The sequence below is a fragment of the Empidonax traillii genome, unplaced genomic scaffold, assembly GCF_003031625.1.
Source record: "Empidonax traillii isolate 1590-97213 ecotype Southwest subspecies unplaced genomic scaffold, ASM303162v1 scaffold531:size451153, whole genome shotgun sequence".
Taxonomy (NCBI): domain Eukaryota; kingdom Metazoa; phylum Chordata; class Aves; order Passeriformes; family Tyrannidae; genus Empidonax; species Empidonax traillii.
The window spans coordinates 41,000-59,142 of record NW_020955724.1 but is presented as its reverse complement, the minus strand read 5'-3'; the positions used below and the strand labels follow the sequence as shown (position 1 = coordinate 59,142).

At 43.7% G+C, this 18,143-nt stretch overlaps 1 protein-coding gene across 2 annotated transcripts in view; it reads right to left on the bottom strand.

Annotated features, from left to right (window-relative positions):
• TSPAN9 (tetraspanin 9) overlaps positions 1-11,225 on the bottom strand; it is a 166,204-nt gene extending 154,979 nt beyond the window's left edge. The window contains exons 1-2 of one of the 2 annotated variants that reach the window (XM_027897120.1): positions 11,128-11,225; positions 591-636 (exon numbers count right to left, since the gene is read on the bottom strand). The gene's annotated coding sequence lies outside the window, so the exon portion shown is untranslated. Of the gene's footprint in view, positions 1-590; positions 637-11,127 lie in introns of those variants that run through there. The other variant, XM_027897119.1, reaches the window with a different exon arrangement.
• Positions 11,226-18,143: the final 6,918 nt, after the last annotated feature.

The window sequence follows — 18,143 nt, the reverse complement described above, 5'->3', positions numbered from 1 at the left end:
TGCTTCTACTATGTCAGAAACATAATGAAAAGTAGGCAGTGCCACATCTTCCACTCACTTCTAGCCACAGCTAAATCCCTTTAGAACACAGGGAATGTAAAAACACGAAGTAATGGGCCTGCAGCTGTACTAAGACAACTAACCCCAGGGTAACAGTGTGTTCCTCCATCAAAAGTCTATTTTTCCAACCCTTTATAGAATAGGGTGTTTATAGAATTACCCTTGCACAAAAGGATAAAACTTAGATGTATTAACAAGAGTGCTATCTGTTTGAACCCTGTTTTGTTCTTCCCTGCTTCCTTTCCCAAAACATGTCCCAGGTAAGAAAAGAGAGGAAGAAGAATATTTGCATATAATGAAGAACTGTCCTCCTCTGCTACATTTCCTTCGAGCAGCATTCGGAGACAACCCCATCAACAACCATGTTAGTGTGGACTCTCTAAGCATTCATGAAAAGACAATAACAGATTACAAGAAAATTTCATAAGGGCTTAGTGTTGGACCAACTCATCTCCCCTTAATGTCAATGTGATCAGTATGAAAGACAAGATTGACTGACTCCACGTATCCTTCACAGAGATCTTACTTACTTGAGGTAATTCGATGAACGTCAATGAAAAAGTCACAGACCAAACCTGGAGGGAAGAAGAACAACAAAATTAACTTTTTTGCCTTTTGGGCCCATTTCCCACCACAAACATAATTAGCTTAGGAGAACAGAAAGGAGAGATTGAGGGAGAAAGGAAAAAAATAACAAAGCCAAACAAAAACCAGGAAAAGGTATGTCAGATTCCACCTGCTTCTGAACAGAAGAAATAAGTCTAAACACTAGTCTCCAGGGCATAATATACTGATTTTATCTGGACTTGAATTTAAATAATATCAATAGGGAAAATGTTACAACAGATTTACAGAAACTAAAGGGAAACCAGAGATCATGGGGGAAAGCAAAAGTTGTGTGTCAATGAATTCAGAAACACTAATTGGAAAAATTCAGTGCTTCTACCCCTTTGAACTTAGGTCCCCCATTATCACCATGGCACCTGATGACCTACCTACAGCAGAAAAAAACAGAAATTAAGCAAGACCTTTTCTGATGAACCATCCTACACTAGCCCCACTTTCTGACTGATCTCACTTTTGCTTCTAGTACAACAAAACACTGATGGAGTGAAAATCACACAAATCCACACAATGTAAAAGCACCCCACCTTCTCCAATTCATACTGGAACTTTTAGGGCTGTAACAACACCACCCTAATGTCAGAAGGGTGCTACAAAAATAGCACACTGACCAGAGTGAGACTAGGACTTCCATCAGCCACATGGAGGAGACACAGAACAGTACCATCTCCAGTGTTTAAAAGCTCATCAAAATTATTGCAGCTGCATACAAAAAAAAAGTACAGACTGATCATTAAAAAAAAAATTGTGCTTATTCACCAAAACTGGTCACCAGAAATGTTTTCATTATTCCACTGTTGTTAATTTTTAAATGAATGCTTTCCCTTGGCCTGCTTCACTGTATCAAGTAAGATAATGAAACCCTCTTGTTGATTTCACACAATGTATTTACTTACCTGCTTGAGCACATGGACACCTCAACATAACATATAGATCAGTTCTATATATCTTCCTTAAAGGGAAATAATCCTATATGAGCACTAGGCTCATCACCGATGTCAGGCTCTATGTCAAGCACACGCAGAAATCCACCCAACTAGCTCACAAAAGACAGAAGTGATAACAATTTCAGCCACTGAACTACTTATCCAGAAGTCAAATGTGATTCAGCAATAAATAAAAACTTGGGAAAAAAAAATCAAGAATTAAATAATCCAAGTTTCCCACAGTTCCACTCAGAAATGTTGGCTAGTTAGTCAAACTGATGTCACACACAGTATGCTGTCAACCACATTTAGAGATGAACTTCCTTCACCACTGACGTAAGACTGTTACAAACACAGCATGATCTGTAGCAAATGCAGAAATGGTCTGAGAGGAGTACTTCAAGTCATGTAATCCAGTGACAGCAGTCCTAGCCACATCAGAGATACACTGATTGGCTTGACAAAACCAGGACTATGCAGTAAAATGAAGAAAGGAAAATAATTAAATACTTGCAAGAAAACTGTTAGAGGAAAGAGGTCCTGCTATTAACATTGATAACAAACTCAAAGAAGCAAGAACCTTCTAACAGACCAGAACTGGCGAGATGAAAATTCACAGGCAGATGAACTGAAGAGCTCAGTTCATGCCCCCCAAGACTCACTACAGGGCTCAGGTAGGTACAAGGTTGTTGCAATGAATGATGATGTAAGGAACAGCCACTCTGCACATCCTTCAGAACTTTGCATCTTTCACCACGGTGTCTACATGAGTAGGGAGCTGTACCCAGGAGCCAGGCAACCTGTCCAATTCACATTTCACAGCTGAGGGGAAGTAAGGAGACAGATCTACCTTTTAAAGCATAAGTCCTACAGTATAAGAGCTAGCAAAACCTAGAAGAAAATGTAAATCTTTTCTCCTCTAGAAAGCTCAGTGATTGGTAGACACATCTCGTGACAACTGTTAGGTACATCACCCACTTCATTCTCTAAAATAAAGCATACTTGTCTTTCAGTTCCTCAAATCATGTCCCAGGGGCAAGAAAAGTCTGTTTGCTTTTGTAAATGGATGCCTTGGACTAAAGTTATCAGCACCAGGTAAACACCTACTTTGGCTGCCACTGACAGTTTCAAGTTTGCTATGGGGATATTCTGTACCTGAAGTATGGGATGGGTGGATTTTATCAACAAAATTAAAACCTACATGTCTAACCACTTTCAGATCTTTGAAACAGAAGTTGCACTGTCTAGTGATCCAAGCAGAAAGAGTCTGATAGTAATCTTCTACTGACTTAAGAAGAACACTGAGCACAGAACATAAGCTCTCAGTGTCTCTTAAATTAAGGGACACCTTAGCACCTTCAAAACAGACAAGAGCCTTAAGAAAATTCTGAGAAATCACTTTCCAATTTTAAAAACAGCTGAAATAAATACTATTTGCTAAAGCAGAAAGAAAGGTGGGGATTCCTGCACAAAGGAACATTTCTCTTTAAAGAGCTCTTTAAAAAGTAGTTCAGAAAAAAAGCTACATATTTATATTACTTGGACCAGTTTTGTTTCCCTTGCTATAGTTTAATGTAGAAACAACAAGGAAGAAATGGACTGAAGACAGCAAAACAGAATATGTGGTTCTCTTACCACAGAATGAGAACTTCCTCAGCTCCTCGAAGAGGAATTGATAGAGAACAGAATAAGAAGGAAGAATTGAAGACAGAGACTAAATAACCAGGAAAATCAAGCTATGATGAGACACAAGCAGGACTTTCTGCTTTCATAAAAGAAAGTAAGACGCAATAAGGACTTCTTGGGAGTTCCTGGAGAGTAGGAAACTGAAGGTGATTCTGTCAGGAAAAACTGACTGCTTTCTAAGAGATGTCTTCAGAAATTATTTTAAGAAAAACAGAATGAAAAGGGGAAAGTTTCTTGTTTAAGTTTTGGGGGATACTTTGTGGTAACCATTCACCAGGAAACAGTGGGACAACATGGAGCTTGGAAAACTGAAAGTCACGCAGATAAATTTACACTGGTGTGGGAACCTAAGACACTGTTTGGTTTCATTTCCTCCTCCTGGTTTTCCCCAGAAGATCCCCTCTCTGCTTCACAGTCTTTTTCACTTTGCCCTCTGTATCACTGAAATACAGAGAACACAATACAAAAGCTCCTCTTCACAACGAAGTTTCTTCCTCTACAAATAGTCATATCCCTCTACAGATCACTGGTCCCAACAAGCACTTTTACCATGGTCTTCTTATCCTAACCTATGACCATATTCACCCGAAATATTGTCCTGCGTCTTCCCTGTTACCCACCTGAAACAGTAGAAGTTTCAGAGTGTAGGATTTATTCCATCTTCCATCCTGAGTGGGTGTGAGGGGAATATATTGGAAATTTGCCCAGAGCTGCAGGTCTTCCCTCTTGCTCTTTATCTTTGATGGCATCAAATACCTCAGTAACAGGTATCAACACTCCCCATATCTGCCTCTGCTGCTGTCCACAGCGTCCCAGGTGCTATAAACGCAGTCTTGCCTGTCCTGCTGCTTTCTCCATTGATGGGAACTATGTCAGCAAGAGCCTTTATAACTCAGAGCCACTGTTACTTGGCAAAACCTTGTGAGACAGCACAGCAGCACTGGAGAGATCCAAATGCTCTGATGTATGAAAGAGAATAACTTTATTTATATTTGGAAGGCTTCCTTTACAGGCTTTTAAGCCAGCCATTTAGGTTTTCATTTTACAAGGAGACATGCTCCCATCTGCATGTTAGTACAGATCTCTTCTATTGCCAGAACCATTATCCCATTCCCCTAATGGTATTTTGTCCACATGTATATAAATATATATAAACAATACTGTGCAGACTGTCCTCCAGTGGAAACAACACACTAGACATTCTTAGAAAGTTGCTTTCTATCCTTCCAAACTTCAGCTGCACTTGCTTCAGACAAAGTCAAGTAACAACCCTCATTCACATATGGTTACAGTCTTAAAATAAAATGGAAAGCAAAGCTGATTTGGGGATAAGTATATATTTAAGAAATCAAGGAACTGTCTAAAATAAAGCTAGCTGAACATCCTGGGCAGAACCACCTTACACTCAACTGTATGCAGTTATGGGTAAAAAACAGCAACAGATGCAGAGAAAGGAAAATATGCTTTCAAAAGCATTCTTGAATGATTTAACCTTTAGAAATGTGAAAATCAAAATAGAAAGTCTCCTTGCCTGTGCTCAACATGAGTTTTGAGCATGGCTGCAATCACCATAAAAAGTGTTTGTCAGCATACTGCCATAAGGCAGTTGCAGAGACAGCACTGACCACCCAATTGCACAAGACAAGGAGCTTGGGTTAGTAACACTAAGCACGCAGTGCTGTCTCAGGCTTTGCCCCTCTGTAGCCATATTCATTTGAAAATTACTAATGATTACCTAGAGGTTAGAGAGAACAGGGCAGCCCCTGAATAGAGCTAAACCTACCATTCTAGCTCTGTCACAACATTTTCCTGAGTTCTCCCCACCAGTGTCCTAAAGCCAGGACTCCTTCAACTTCAAGTCTTGCCTCCCTCAATTCTTCAGGTCAAATTAATTTCATTAGGAGTAAACTTGAAGGACACCAAATACAGGAAAGTTCACAGAGCCCTCTGTTCTCTACAATTTGCACTGATCCCTGTTCCCCAGGACAGAGTCTCAAAATTTTTAGGAGCTGAATCTCCTTCATACTTGCTGGGTGTGCCATTTCAGCATTCTGTTCAGTGTACCACCTCATCCTTCCTTTTCAGCCCTTCCTCCCATGGGAGGGGTCCAGACTTCCTCTCCCTTAGCCTATTGCCTTCTCAAGGTTCCTGCCTTCCCACCCACTACTCCCTGAGCTCCTTCTCCAGTCTAACCCTTCCTCCCCCCAAAAAAATGCCACATACGGATAACATAGCTCTTGTGGTCCTATGCCTGCATGAGGTTGATAAACTCCATCATATCCTTATTTTGAGTTTACACAGACCAGCCTAAGCAATTGTAAATCAGTGAAGACTGCCCACAGCAAAAGCAGCTCTACTTGAGCAGTATCAGTGTAGAAGCTACAGGTCAGGTAACACAGTTCAGCTGATTCCAGAGACATACAGTGACTCGGCCTCAAAAAAGTTACCGGCTTTTCACTAGTTAATGCAGTTTGTTTCCTCTTCTGCATTTGTAACAGGGATCATGGAAATAAACACCCTAGCTATTAGTCACTTCCACCTTCAGAAAAATCAGGCATTAGAACAGCATGACAGTGTTTGCGTTAGAAAGGAGAACTCCAACAGCAAAAGGGAAAAGTGCTTTCAAAAGAGCTTTAATAAGAAAAGTTTTCCTGCTATACTTTTTGAAACAAGGATTAGTTCAAACTTCAAATCTTTTAAATTTATGTTACTACTTGAGTGTAACCATAGTATTACAACATCATATTCACATCACTGCAAAGAAATGCTAAGATTAATTAATACCTTTGTCCACTTCAAGGCTTATTGGAGCATATTTTTTATGATTTAGTCTGCCTCATCTGCCTGGAGCTATCCCTAGAACCTGCCTGTCTGTTTTATACTCTTGATTTTAAAAGCTTTCCAACAACAGAATTTTTTCACCCCTCCTCAACAGGCAGCCTAAGAGCCTAATACAACTCACTGGCACCAAAACACAGCTCATTACTTACTGGGGATCCCACATTTCCTATCTGTTCTTTCTTCTGTGTGAAGCATGGTCAGATGTCTCCTTTTCTACTGTGCTTGCAGACAAGCCAAAAGCAGCTGGGTTCTGCCCAAGGATCATGCCTTATTCTACAAACTCTAGCCCTCAAGACTGGCATTGATAGCAATGAATGCAAGCGCTTGGAATATCAGGAGAAAAAAAACCAAACAAACAAAAACAAAAGAAAACCACAAACAAACAAAAACAAAAACCAAACAGAACAAAAACAAACAAACAAACAAAAAAAAAAAAAAAGAAAGGTGAGGTAGGGTTTGAAAGACATTTAAGCAACAGTGCTGTCTAACCGTGCTAGCAGACAACCCACAACTTTCCTAGAAACACTTGTGCAATGAGGAAAGCATCCAACACCCTTCACTGGAGAGCAACATCTTGCCTCATCGCAAACATACCATAGAAAACACGTCACTGAACTAAAGAAAGTGACCCAGAAGATGGATTTAATGTTTTTTTCCCAGGAAACATAACACTGACAGAGCAATGCATGTTTCATCTGAGAGAGGCTACAAGGAGTAGCAGAAATGGTCTCTAGAAGTCAGTTTTAGGAGACCAGGAGAGATAAACAGAAAGCACAGAGTGCACTAGTGATAGCTATTTAGTCTCCAGTAGAGCATCTTATTACACATGAGTAAAATATAAACAAGATTATATCTTCCCAATGAGTACTTCTCCTCAAAATTAAATTCTATCATGCATTGTACTGAGTGAAGAGAAGGCACTTCCTCAGCACATCCCTACTTTACAATTTACAATTTCACTGCCATGTAAAGAAGACAAAGACCTACTTCTGATCCACTCACATTCACTGGGTATTGATAAGCTGGCCCTACCAGGATTGACTCATCCCTAAAATCTGTTAAAAACCATAGGGAAAATGCTCTGCTGAACCTGACACGTTTGTTCTGTTTTCTGGAGAATCAAAGAAGGTAACTCTTAGGTAAAAACTCTTCCCTGATCATACATTGTCTTTCTTTTAGCATCATGTTTTATTGTCATCACACTTCCTACATGAATTTTGAAATAACATTTTTTGCCTATTTCAGAAAGCATCTTTAAGCAACGTTATGCCAAAAAGGCACTTCGTACTTTGAGAATCACTAAAGAAAAGCAAGTTTTCAAATATAAAGTATCCCCCTGATCACACACACAGAGCAGTTCCTCCTAGCATAGTGAGGAACATTTTTTATTTAATTTTTTTAAATTCCTCTTAGTATCTTAGCAGCACATCAGCATCCTAAAACCTTTCTTTATTTCTTCCTCTGGAGCACTTACAAGTATCGCCATAGTTTTACAGACCTCCTTCCTTCTCACCCAAATGGTTGCTTGATCTCAGGATCAAAGAACTCACGCTGGAGCAAGTCTAAGAGGGTTCCATTCTGCTCTACTCTACATAGGGCCAGCTATGACATCCCAGGAGGACTCTATCCATATTAGTCTTGAAAACTTGTGAGAGCAGATGACAGGGCAGCCTGTTAAAACATCTGACTGTCCTCGTTGCGGGAAAGACTTTCATTACATCTAGCTTGAACCTCTTGTTTCAACCTGTATTTGTTGACCCTCACACAGCCACCACGTACCAAGGTCAAGAGCCTATCCTCTTCAGAACTTCCTCTTAATTGCTGGAAGGTCACCATAGGTCCATCAAAGTCTTCTCTTCTCCAGGCTGAACAAGCCTAGTTCCCTCGGCATACGATCCCCATGTGGTACCAGGGCTCTGAGAGCACTGAAAGGCCTTTAAATACACTCATCAGCCTCACATCCACCCCTGCTCTCTGCCCATGGCATCAGAGACTCCATTTAAGCTCTGCCTGTGGCCTTCAGTGCCTGTCCAACATACGCTGTAGGTGTGCTTGTCTCCAACCATGCCTCTGTATGGTCATGGATCCTACTGATCCAGACCCTGACCCATGGTCTTGCTTCCCCCCTTGACCTCAGACCTGCTGCATCACTGTTGACCTGCTCAGTGGTAACCGTGTCTGACCCTAATTACCGTCTGTCAGCCTGATCCTGACCTGCTGATTCACACCTGAACTTGATCTTGGATCTGCCTTATCATCACGAACCTGCCTAGTGATCCAGACTCATGCTTGGCACTGTAAAACTCGGTACCACGGGACAAGGCCCTGGCTGGTGGGGCACCTGCCTTGCCAGCTGGGTTACCACACTCAGTTCCCAGCTCTCCATCCCTTACCAAGGGCCAGCTGTTACAGCGTGCTCTGGCCACTGACGGTCCTAGTGGCCCTCCACTGGACTAGCTTCAATTTATCCGTACCTTTCTAGGCTCTGAGAGCAGAAAACTGGATGCAGTCTGCTAGACTCTGTATAATAAATGTTAAGTGCATGGAGATAATCACTTCCTTTGGTATACTGGCTGCAGTCTTACTAAAATAGCCCTGAGTCAGCTGCCTTCGTTTCCAGCAGACCACCAGCTCACGTTCAGCTTTTTTAAAGCATCTCATCTCCTTTTTTAATGCATCAATAAATCTAGTGATATTCCTGCAACATAGAAAACTAATGGGGCATCAGTCACTTGCAAAGAGCACAATTCTGAAACATGACTAAAGTGAAAAACTGACATGGGTTTTCAATCGCAAAACCCTAGTGCTTCAGACATGTTACTATGCTGCTTCTAAAACAAGCAGTCTCTTCTGCTCAGGGCACAACTAGCTCCATACCAGCTCCCACAGAGTAATACCAAGACAAAGTTTTAGATTCTCTAGTGCAAACTTGCTAGTTTCATATGGGACACAAATGCGAAAGTAACTACTCCAAACAGAGCTGCTGCCTCGGTGTTGATTTGCTATTTTAGTCTGTGGTCTTTCAAGTTTTACTTTTCTTTTGCCATATTTAGTTTGAGGATTTGAAGAGGAAGGGGTTACACACTAAACATACAGTTTTGTTGGAAATACCTTCATGGACAGGCTGAGGTTTGGCATGAGGTTTGGAAGAAAATAACTTAAAATAGCATGGAAAGCAAAGACTGCGGGATATGCATTTCTGATAGCTATTTTCTGTTAAAATAACCACAATAGCTAAGGTAATACTGACACTCACAGTTAACCCTCTACCCTGCTCAAGAGACATGAACAGAATCATTCTAAACCTCAGAGCTTTATCTAAATAATGCAAACGATTCTGCATTAGTTACATTCTGACCCCAAGGTCTAATGCAACTTTATTCATGAGAATTAGATTTAAAGAAAGGGCAGGCACATAAAACCAAGTTTGACATAAGTCTTACAGCCCCATTATAGAAAAGGCGTTGTATGTAGGATTTGCAATTTGATCATCACAGGTCTAAATATATGAAAGGGAAAGATCTGGAGGCAGACGCTATATTAGCTCCTTGAAGCTTAGGAAAAATGCAAAATGGAAGCAAAGGACATAGAACTATGACTGATTTTTTTCCCTTGGTGTTTTCAACATGACATTGCTAATTTATCTTTTGACATCTTTAAAGTTATTGAGTGCTAACTTTGAGTCCATATTCTATGCCAATAGAACTCATATAAATGCATTTCTTCAGTGGCTATTATCCTTTGCAATTATTCATCCTGACTACAAAGGACTCCATCTATCAGCTTAAGAAATAAACCATTAAAACTGTTTGTGGCACCTGTTACTAAGAACTTTGCTACAGTAACATGTTAGGTTTGGCTTCCACAGGCAAAGTTTAGGCCCATTGAGGAGTAACAGCACAAACAAGCTGTGTGATTCGACTCTCATGGCTGTCCTGGAGAACATTCAACTTTTTTTCCCCAGACACGTCCCAGGTAACTTACCCCCGAGTCTTAAAATAGTTCAGTGCAGTCAGGTAGAAAAATCAGGTGCCCCTATTCCTAGCCCTGCAGGGGGGAAGCCCTGCTTTACAGAGTAAAAGCACAGAACAAAAGAGTTGATAAAAGGATAAAGTAGAGAAATGCAGCGTTATTGACCCTTGTAGTCTAGTTTTTCCCCCAACACAGCATCCCCATACCAGTTCCTCCTCTCTGCCCATGAGAAATCTCTGGAGCTAAAGGCCTTTTCGAGAGGCAGAGCTCACGGAGCTCCCACCTCCCATCAGGAGCACGGTGACAGGCAGATATCCAAGATTCAGCAAGAAAAGTTTCCAAAAGCTTGAACGGGAAAAGGCAAAGCTGGAATCAAGTTTTACATAAGAAGGGGGAAGGCAGGAACTGCTGGCACCACCTCCGCGGGCGGCTGACGAGGAGAGCTGTCAGCCCACCGTGGGCTCGCTCCCCATCGCACCCTGGACCGCAGCCTCTGTCCCGCGGGGACATCTCCGCGCTCCCACCCCCTCGCACCCCGCTGAAGCCAGAAGAAAGGCAGCCCCCCGCCCGCCAGCAGCGCTGTTCCAGGCGGTGGCGGGGAGAAATCAGTCCCCAGCCGAAGCCATCAGCTCCAGTGAGGGATGGGCACCGCGGGCTCCCCGGCGGAGAGCAGGACCGCGCACGCAGACGCCGCTGGGCTCGTCTCATCCCACTGAACTAACTTTCCTGTTTCCGCAAAAATCACACAGGCACCGGAGGGCGGGGGGAGGAGGGGGTTACTGTTTCCACCAAACACTCCTCACCCCTACGATCCACCCACACCCCCATCTCCCGCCGGGACCCCGCCGCTCCCCAGCGTCTCCAGCCGCCGGGCCGGCGACCCCCTGCCCCTGCCAGCGGCACCCCCCGGCACGCCCGCCACGGCTGTCCCCCGCCATCTCCCATCTCCCACCTCCCGCGGCCGGGAAGCGCCCGCGGGTCCCGGCCGCCCCTCGCCCCCCGCGGCGCCGGGGCTCACCGCGCGTCCCTGGGCCGGGCCGGATGGGGCCGAGTGGAGGGGGAGCGGTGGAGGTACGGCAGGACACGGCCCCAGCTCCTGCCAGCGGAAACGGGAGGAGGGGCTCGGACCGGCGCTACCGAGCGGGGAGGAGCTGGGGGCGCTGCCCAGGGGAGGCTCCAGCCCCGCGGAGGAGGGGAGGGAGGGAAGGAGGGAGCGCTGCCGGCCGCGTCCTCCGGCGCACCCCATCCGCCCCACCCTGAGGAGACCCTTTCCCAGAGCTCTGCATGGAGCCGGCTCTCCTGGGCTTCGCTCCGCTCCCTCTGCCGCCCGCGGGACCCTCCGGGGCCCCCCTCGGGTGGGCGCCAGAAGCATCCCTGGCGCACCATCCCGGAGCTGGAGGGATGCGCCCGGGGCGGGGGGCACCTACAACCTCCCCCTCAGCTGCCCCTCTGCCCTGAGGGGCCCGCGGCTCAACGTGTCCTCTGGGCTCAGAATGGCAGTGGCAGTGTCCGCACCCGCAGGATGGAGTGGGCTCAGCCCACTGGCTCCTGGACCACTGCTGCAAACGGCAAACCCAGGCTAAGATGCTCGGTGGTGCCAATCCCGCCACGACTGCCAATATATTCCTACATCTTCTAGCACAGAGGGTAGGCATGTCAGAGTACTCACCTGAGCTTTCTGCAGTCGCAGCAAGAGTTGTAGGCAGGTGGAGGTAGGTGTCTTCTCACAGGTAACAGGTGATAGGACGAAAGGAAACAGCATCGAACTGTGTCAGGAGAGGTTTAGAATGTATATTAGGAAATATTTTTTTCACTGAAGGGGTGTTCAAGCACTGGAACAAGCTATCCAGGGAAGCAGGAGTCACCATTCCTTGAAGTATTCAAAAATGAGTGGATGTGGAGCTTAGAGATATCTTTTAAGAGTGGACCTGGCAGTGCTGGGTTAATGCTTGGAGTAGATGACCTTGAGAGGTCTTTTCCAACCTTACTGATTATTATCTGTGATGCTATGTGAGACAGGGGCATGAGGGAGATCCTTGGAGATCATACAGAAAGTCCCCACTTGCCTTCCCCTGGATGTCAGTGGAAGTGCAACAAAAACTTAATGAAGCCAACTTCAAACCCTGTGTCCAGCAGAAGAGTCTCTCAAGTTCTCTTAACATAGCGGGGGAAGGTTCTGCCACAAACCACTAAGCAAAATATTGTGTGATGGGGAAATGGCCTAGAATTGGGGCAGAGATGCCTACAGAAGTAGACCGATGCAGTTATGGACATGGGCTTCCAGAGAGGAACTGTATTTTACAGTGTATGAACAGCAACTCAAGGCTTTCCCAGAAATGTTTTTGAAGAAGGAAGATCTATTTCACATTCAAAGGTCCCCTGTGTATTCTCATTTCCTTCTCTGGTGCTGCTGCTGCTGTCACACTTCTCAGTTCAAGGGCATGTTCACATCAAATACATTTTCTCATACCCTCCATTCTGTCCTAAGTGGATTTTTATAAACTGCCTGGTTCAACAGACTCTAAGCATCCTGGTGGTAGTGCTGCCAGCAACACAACTGTCATCTGCTGCATGTTTGTTTCTTTCTCCCCGTAAGTATGAGCAGCAGCTCTCTGTTCTTTATTTATTTATGTACAAAAGTACACAAATGTTGCTGTGAGTTTGCCTTAAAGCAAGCAATGAAGGAAATATGTCTTGCAATGCAGCAGGAGTAAAAAGACCTGTGGAGAGAATTTTACTTGATTCTTTGGTTCTAGGCTCCAAAAAAAGGCCAATATTCTGGATGCTCCTCTAATGCAGGAATTCCCATTCTACCTGAGAACTGAAGAATCTTCATTTCAGAATTGTTGTCAATCTTTAAGTAACTCCTTTTGGAGGTAAACAGCTACTTCCTCAGGAGCACAGAAAGTCAGCAGACAATGAGAACATGACAGTTTTGGTGGAGTATTATTGTTGTTTGGTTATTTGTTTACTCTAACAGAAACAGCACGATGTTGTGTTCTTCACCTGTTGACATAAGCACAAGCAGCTTTTTACTCAGGTATATGGGATTTCTCTAGTTCAAGTCAAAGCAAAAAATAAATATGTGAAATCAAGTAATCGTTTGATGTCTACCTTGGAAAGAAGGTAAAAATGCATAGAAAGAAGATAAAAGATACATGGTAGCTTTGTATGAACTTGATCATTTAGGGAAAAAGCTTGAGAATCACTGTGAAACGGGAGACTGGAGCGGCTGATACTGCAGCTGCATTTTCTACCCAGAAGACTGCACTAGTCTGCAAGTCTCTTCTCAATTATACAAGTAAGTTTAGGAAAGTAATCTTCGTAGGCTTGTGTTTCAGCTTCAGCTAGCTGTCTTCCATGTGACCAAATGTAACACAGGAACACTCTGATGTTGTCCATACAGTGAGGAACAGAAAGAGTTACCTCAGCGGCAGTATACTTGAACCCATGGCATCTGACCAGCAAACCTAAAGGCTATATACAGCTTTTGAGAACAACTTTAAGTAGCTGAATTTGAGGCATCTATAAATGGATGCACACTTTCCAGTGTGACTCACAGGACATACCCCCTCTACAGTAATAGCAAGTCTATGGCTTTGGGTCTCAGCCACCAATTTTAGATGAAACAATAGCATGGCAACAGTGCTGAGTACAGTGGGGAAATTAGGGAGGTTGAAAATGAAAGTCTATGCTTCTCTTTTTAACAGAATGAGATAATTTATCTAGACTCTCTAGCTTTGCTTTATTCAGGTTCTTCCCATCATTATTGCTATATTGTCCAGTTGAAGGTGGTAAGGGGGCTTTTCTTTAGTGATGCTCTGTTTCTAATAAGCACCAGTACTTTTGTGGCTCATTTAAGAGGCCAAAAATGGTATGGATCACAGATCTGGAGCCTTGACAAGTTGCTGAATCAACATGTTAAATCACCCCAAGTGCAGGCAAACATGGCTACCAGTGTAGTAGAGATGGATCTGGTGTCCAAGAGATACACTGGGACTGCACCCCAGTCCTTGAGGTTACTGACAGAGCTGTCATCAACATAAGCTTCTGACTATCCTTCCCTTGTAGAAAGTAGCCCTTATCTTGCCGTCCCATTACAAGCATGCACGTTGTCTGTTGCCTCTCTTCTTGGTTTTGATGTAGACTGTGCTTGCGGGACTGATGGAAGAGCATGACTCCAAGGCAGCTTCTTGGAGGCTCAGCATGTATTCTTCCTGCCTCTTCTACAGCTCTAGAGCAAATTTAAGGGTGTTCTCACCTGTCTGAATTAGTTCTTATTCTTTGCTGTCACCACTAAAGTTATTCACCTCCTTCATCTGGTCCAAGATGTCAAAGAGCCAAGATAAAAATGAGCAGGTAAATGGGGAAGAAAACGTCACTGAGAAACCATTGCACCAGAGGCTGAAACAAGTGTAATACTCAAGGAAATAACGATCCTTGGGTCTAGATTGTGCAGTAGAAAGAGGTTTAAATTCAATCCCTAACTTTGCCTCTAGGCCTACCTACATGTTTTCTTTGCTGGCAATGTCAGCTTCAAGAAGTTCCCACCCCCTCATCACAGATGAATGAGGGAATTCAAATGAACTGGTCTTACTTGAAGTGTTTCTTTTGGCTTTGAAGTAAAGATGAAGGGAGGGCTCCTGTCTTACCTAGTTCTGTGTTGTTCAGACCCATGGTGTGTTGTCTTATCACAGAAAACTATCTTTAAGTGGAATCATTTTAGCAGTTCAGTTTGACATGATTCCACAAGCAGATGTAGCTGCACGAATTAAGGCTGATAAATTGAAGCATGTACATTAAGAAAAAAGGCAGTCACAGATGAATGGAAATTTTTGAGGTGCTTTCTTAGAAAGAAGATATTTACATCCCTGCTTTGTCACTTTATCTTCTAATATCTCAGCGCTGTAGCTGTGAAGTGACCAGGGGAATCAGTTTTTGCTGTTTTGCCCCTTGATTTTACAGCAAGTTCTCACAGGCTAAGGTTAATATTTCTGGTATTTCTGCCCCAACAGAAACTAAACTTGAAAATACACTGACATCCTCATTTGTTGTAGGCTCTTTGGAGTTCAGTTTAGCCTTTCCTCTTCAAACTAGGCTATCCATTTTTTTACCTATGCTGCTTTTTGGGGTTTGCTGCTTTTTGGTGTATGCTTTGCTTTATTTTTAGCAAAATTGCAGCTGGCTCTTAGTTCTGATGTACTGTCTGGTTTCTTCTGGTGAAATTCCAAGAAAGGAAGCCTTAGGGACAGAGGTCTACAGTCCTTTCAGTCTTTGAAGCATTTTTACATGGATCTCACCCATTCTGTAAAAGGGACAGAAGCCTTTTAGTCCAGGCCAAAATTTCCAGTACTCCCTTTGCCTCACAGCTTTATTAAATCTTCTTCATCTGGTAGCCTACATAAAAGTGAGCTCTCCCAGACACATGAATTTTCTTTTGGTTTCTCAGCTGGGTTTGAAAGGTAGGTAGATGCCTCTTGCTGGCCATGGCTATTGACATCAAAGAGCTGTAAAGTCCAAGTGCAAGAGTAGAAAGGAATAGTGCCAGGGACTAGTCTTTCATTGTTAGTAAGTGAAAAAAAAAAAGACCTGCATGAGTGTCCCTAAGTCAATTGCTCAAAGATTCCATTTGTTCCTCAGCCTGTTGGCCTGTGTTGTTTTGATAACATCTTAAAACTTTGTTAATGCAGTTTTATTCATGATCAGCTGATGAACTAAGTGGATTTCTAGGGCTCATCTCCTTCAGGGACTACTCCGTGGGGTCTGCTGTTGTGATCTAAACCTGCAGTGGATGCATGCAAGGCACCAAGCTCATGTTTGCAGGAGACACATCACAGGCAATTTTCCATCCCTGGGGTCTTTCTCTGTCCTGGTTTAATTTCAAAACACACTTGTCTGTGTCAGCCAAAAATACTTTTCCCAAGAGTCAGTCTGTTTTTTTGTTGGAGAGGTTTTATTTGATTTGTCTGCTCCACACGTGGTTCAGAGGTCAGGAAGGAGATTGCGTAGGGCCAAAATAGGCATGCATCAGTAATGGACTGTAGCCAGCTGGTGCTGTACATATCTGTGTGGCCACACTGGCTGGCTGCTTTGAGAGATGTAATTAATTTACTCCTAGGTGGTTTGGTCACTTGGCTGTGACTAGCAGTAACACCAGGTGGGCACTGGATGGGCAAGAGCAGGCTGTGCTTGCATGGATTTTTATGTGTAGCACAAAACAGCAGGCATTTCAAGATGCTTTTTCTTCTAGGTATGTAAAGTACTTGGCTCCTGTTTCTCCAAACTTGACTGACTCTGGTTACCAGCCATGCAGATCTTACGGAAAGCGTTGGCATCTGTGTTCTGTATCGCTGTTTGGCCGTCAGTACTTGAAGACATTTCTTTATCTTGGAGAGAGCAGGCAGAGCAGGAACTTTGCGTACAGGATGAAGTTGTAGATTTTGCTCAGTAAGTGCAAGCAAAATTTCTGTCCTTTACCATCCACCTCTAGCTCCTGCACAGACAAGGTTAACAGCACTAGCCCTGACAGTCCTTAAAAGCAGCCTCTGAAAGTGCAGGGTCTGCAGGACTGGGGGGAATAATACTTCATTACATATAAAAAATTAGCAGAGACTTTTTCCTATAACAAGAACCAAAGCATTTTTCTCCAGCTCTGACTTCACGGCATTGTCTTTGCTATCCTTCGCACCCATGTCCTTTCCTTTCCATGCTTCCGAGCACAGGTTATGACCTAAACACAGACCAGGAGCAGCAAGGTGCAGTGTGCACGGTAGAGACAGTATGTTCCTCAGTAATATCTGGTGAAAACTCATCCCTGTGATGGACCTCCTACATGCAAATAGAAATCTGCACTTAGACAGTTACAACAAATCAACTGGCTTAATGAGGAAATGAGTCATTTAGTCCCCATTCCACATCAAATTGTTTGTCCCATCCATGGGACTGTGCCTGGTTACCCAGTAAATTTTCTGTTCAGTGCCTGCCAGAGAGCATCATGCAGCCCACCCCTTCCCTCAGTGTAACATGAACGGCTGGATCTTCCCTCCACCATCAGCAGCATTGTGGGGACCAAGATTATTGCCTCTCAGCGACTCTTGAGTAAACAACCTCAGTTTACAAGTAAAGCAGAGAGGCTGTGTTTGATTGCCTTGGAAACATGGAAAGCTAACCTCTTTCACTGTTCTCTCTCTTCCTATTCCTACAGTTTGCTGGCCAAGTGGCACTCTTTACAATACTTCTGCACTTCACTATCTGCAGCTACAGGTAGAACAATTTGATCCTGGTAAACAATTATTTTACTGGTGCACAAAAAAAGAGTACAGCCTAGCTCCCTGAGCATTGTTAGATGTGCAGGGAAAACAGAAGCAAAAGCAGCAAGAATTATTTTAGTCAAGTCAGCAGACTTGAAACATAGAGGAAATCTGCTGAGCAAGACAACATGATTTAACATACCCAATCTTCTAAGCATAACTTCATTTAAAAGGCAAAAGAAAGGTTGGTCTCTTGCTATCACGCATGGGAAGAGAGGGGAAAAAGTAACCAGACTCTAATAGAGGAGGGCTGAATGAGCCTGTGACTGTGCAGCTGCTAATGTGGACAGCCAGGCAGCTGTGTAAGATATATGTGCCATCTCTATACACATGCATGTGCCCACATGTGTCTGACATCTACATAAATGTATGTATAATATATACAATAATCATGTCTGTGCACGAGTTGACCTACAAATGAATGCATATGAGTGCACACACTCAGATCAGATGTAGCACCAACATTTTCAACCTGTTCATATGTGGTGAAACTTGAGGAAGCTGCTGCCATTGCCATTCCTGTATACCCAGATGCATGCCACTCCTTTTATGTGTATGATCACACCCTGTGTGTACTCTATGGAAAGTACTTTTCACAGGATGCTGTTTGGGGTGAGACCCTTAAGCAGTCATTTGGCTGTTTCTTTGACTCCAAGTCTTTTTCCCATCTGCACAAACCTGCAGACAGAAACTTGACTCTATCAATCACAAACCAGCTCAGAGG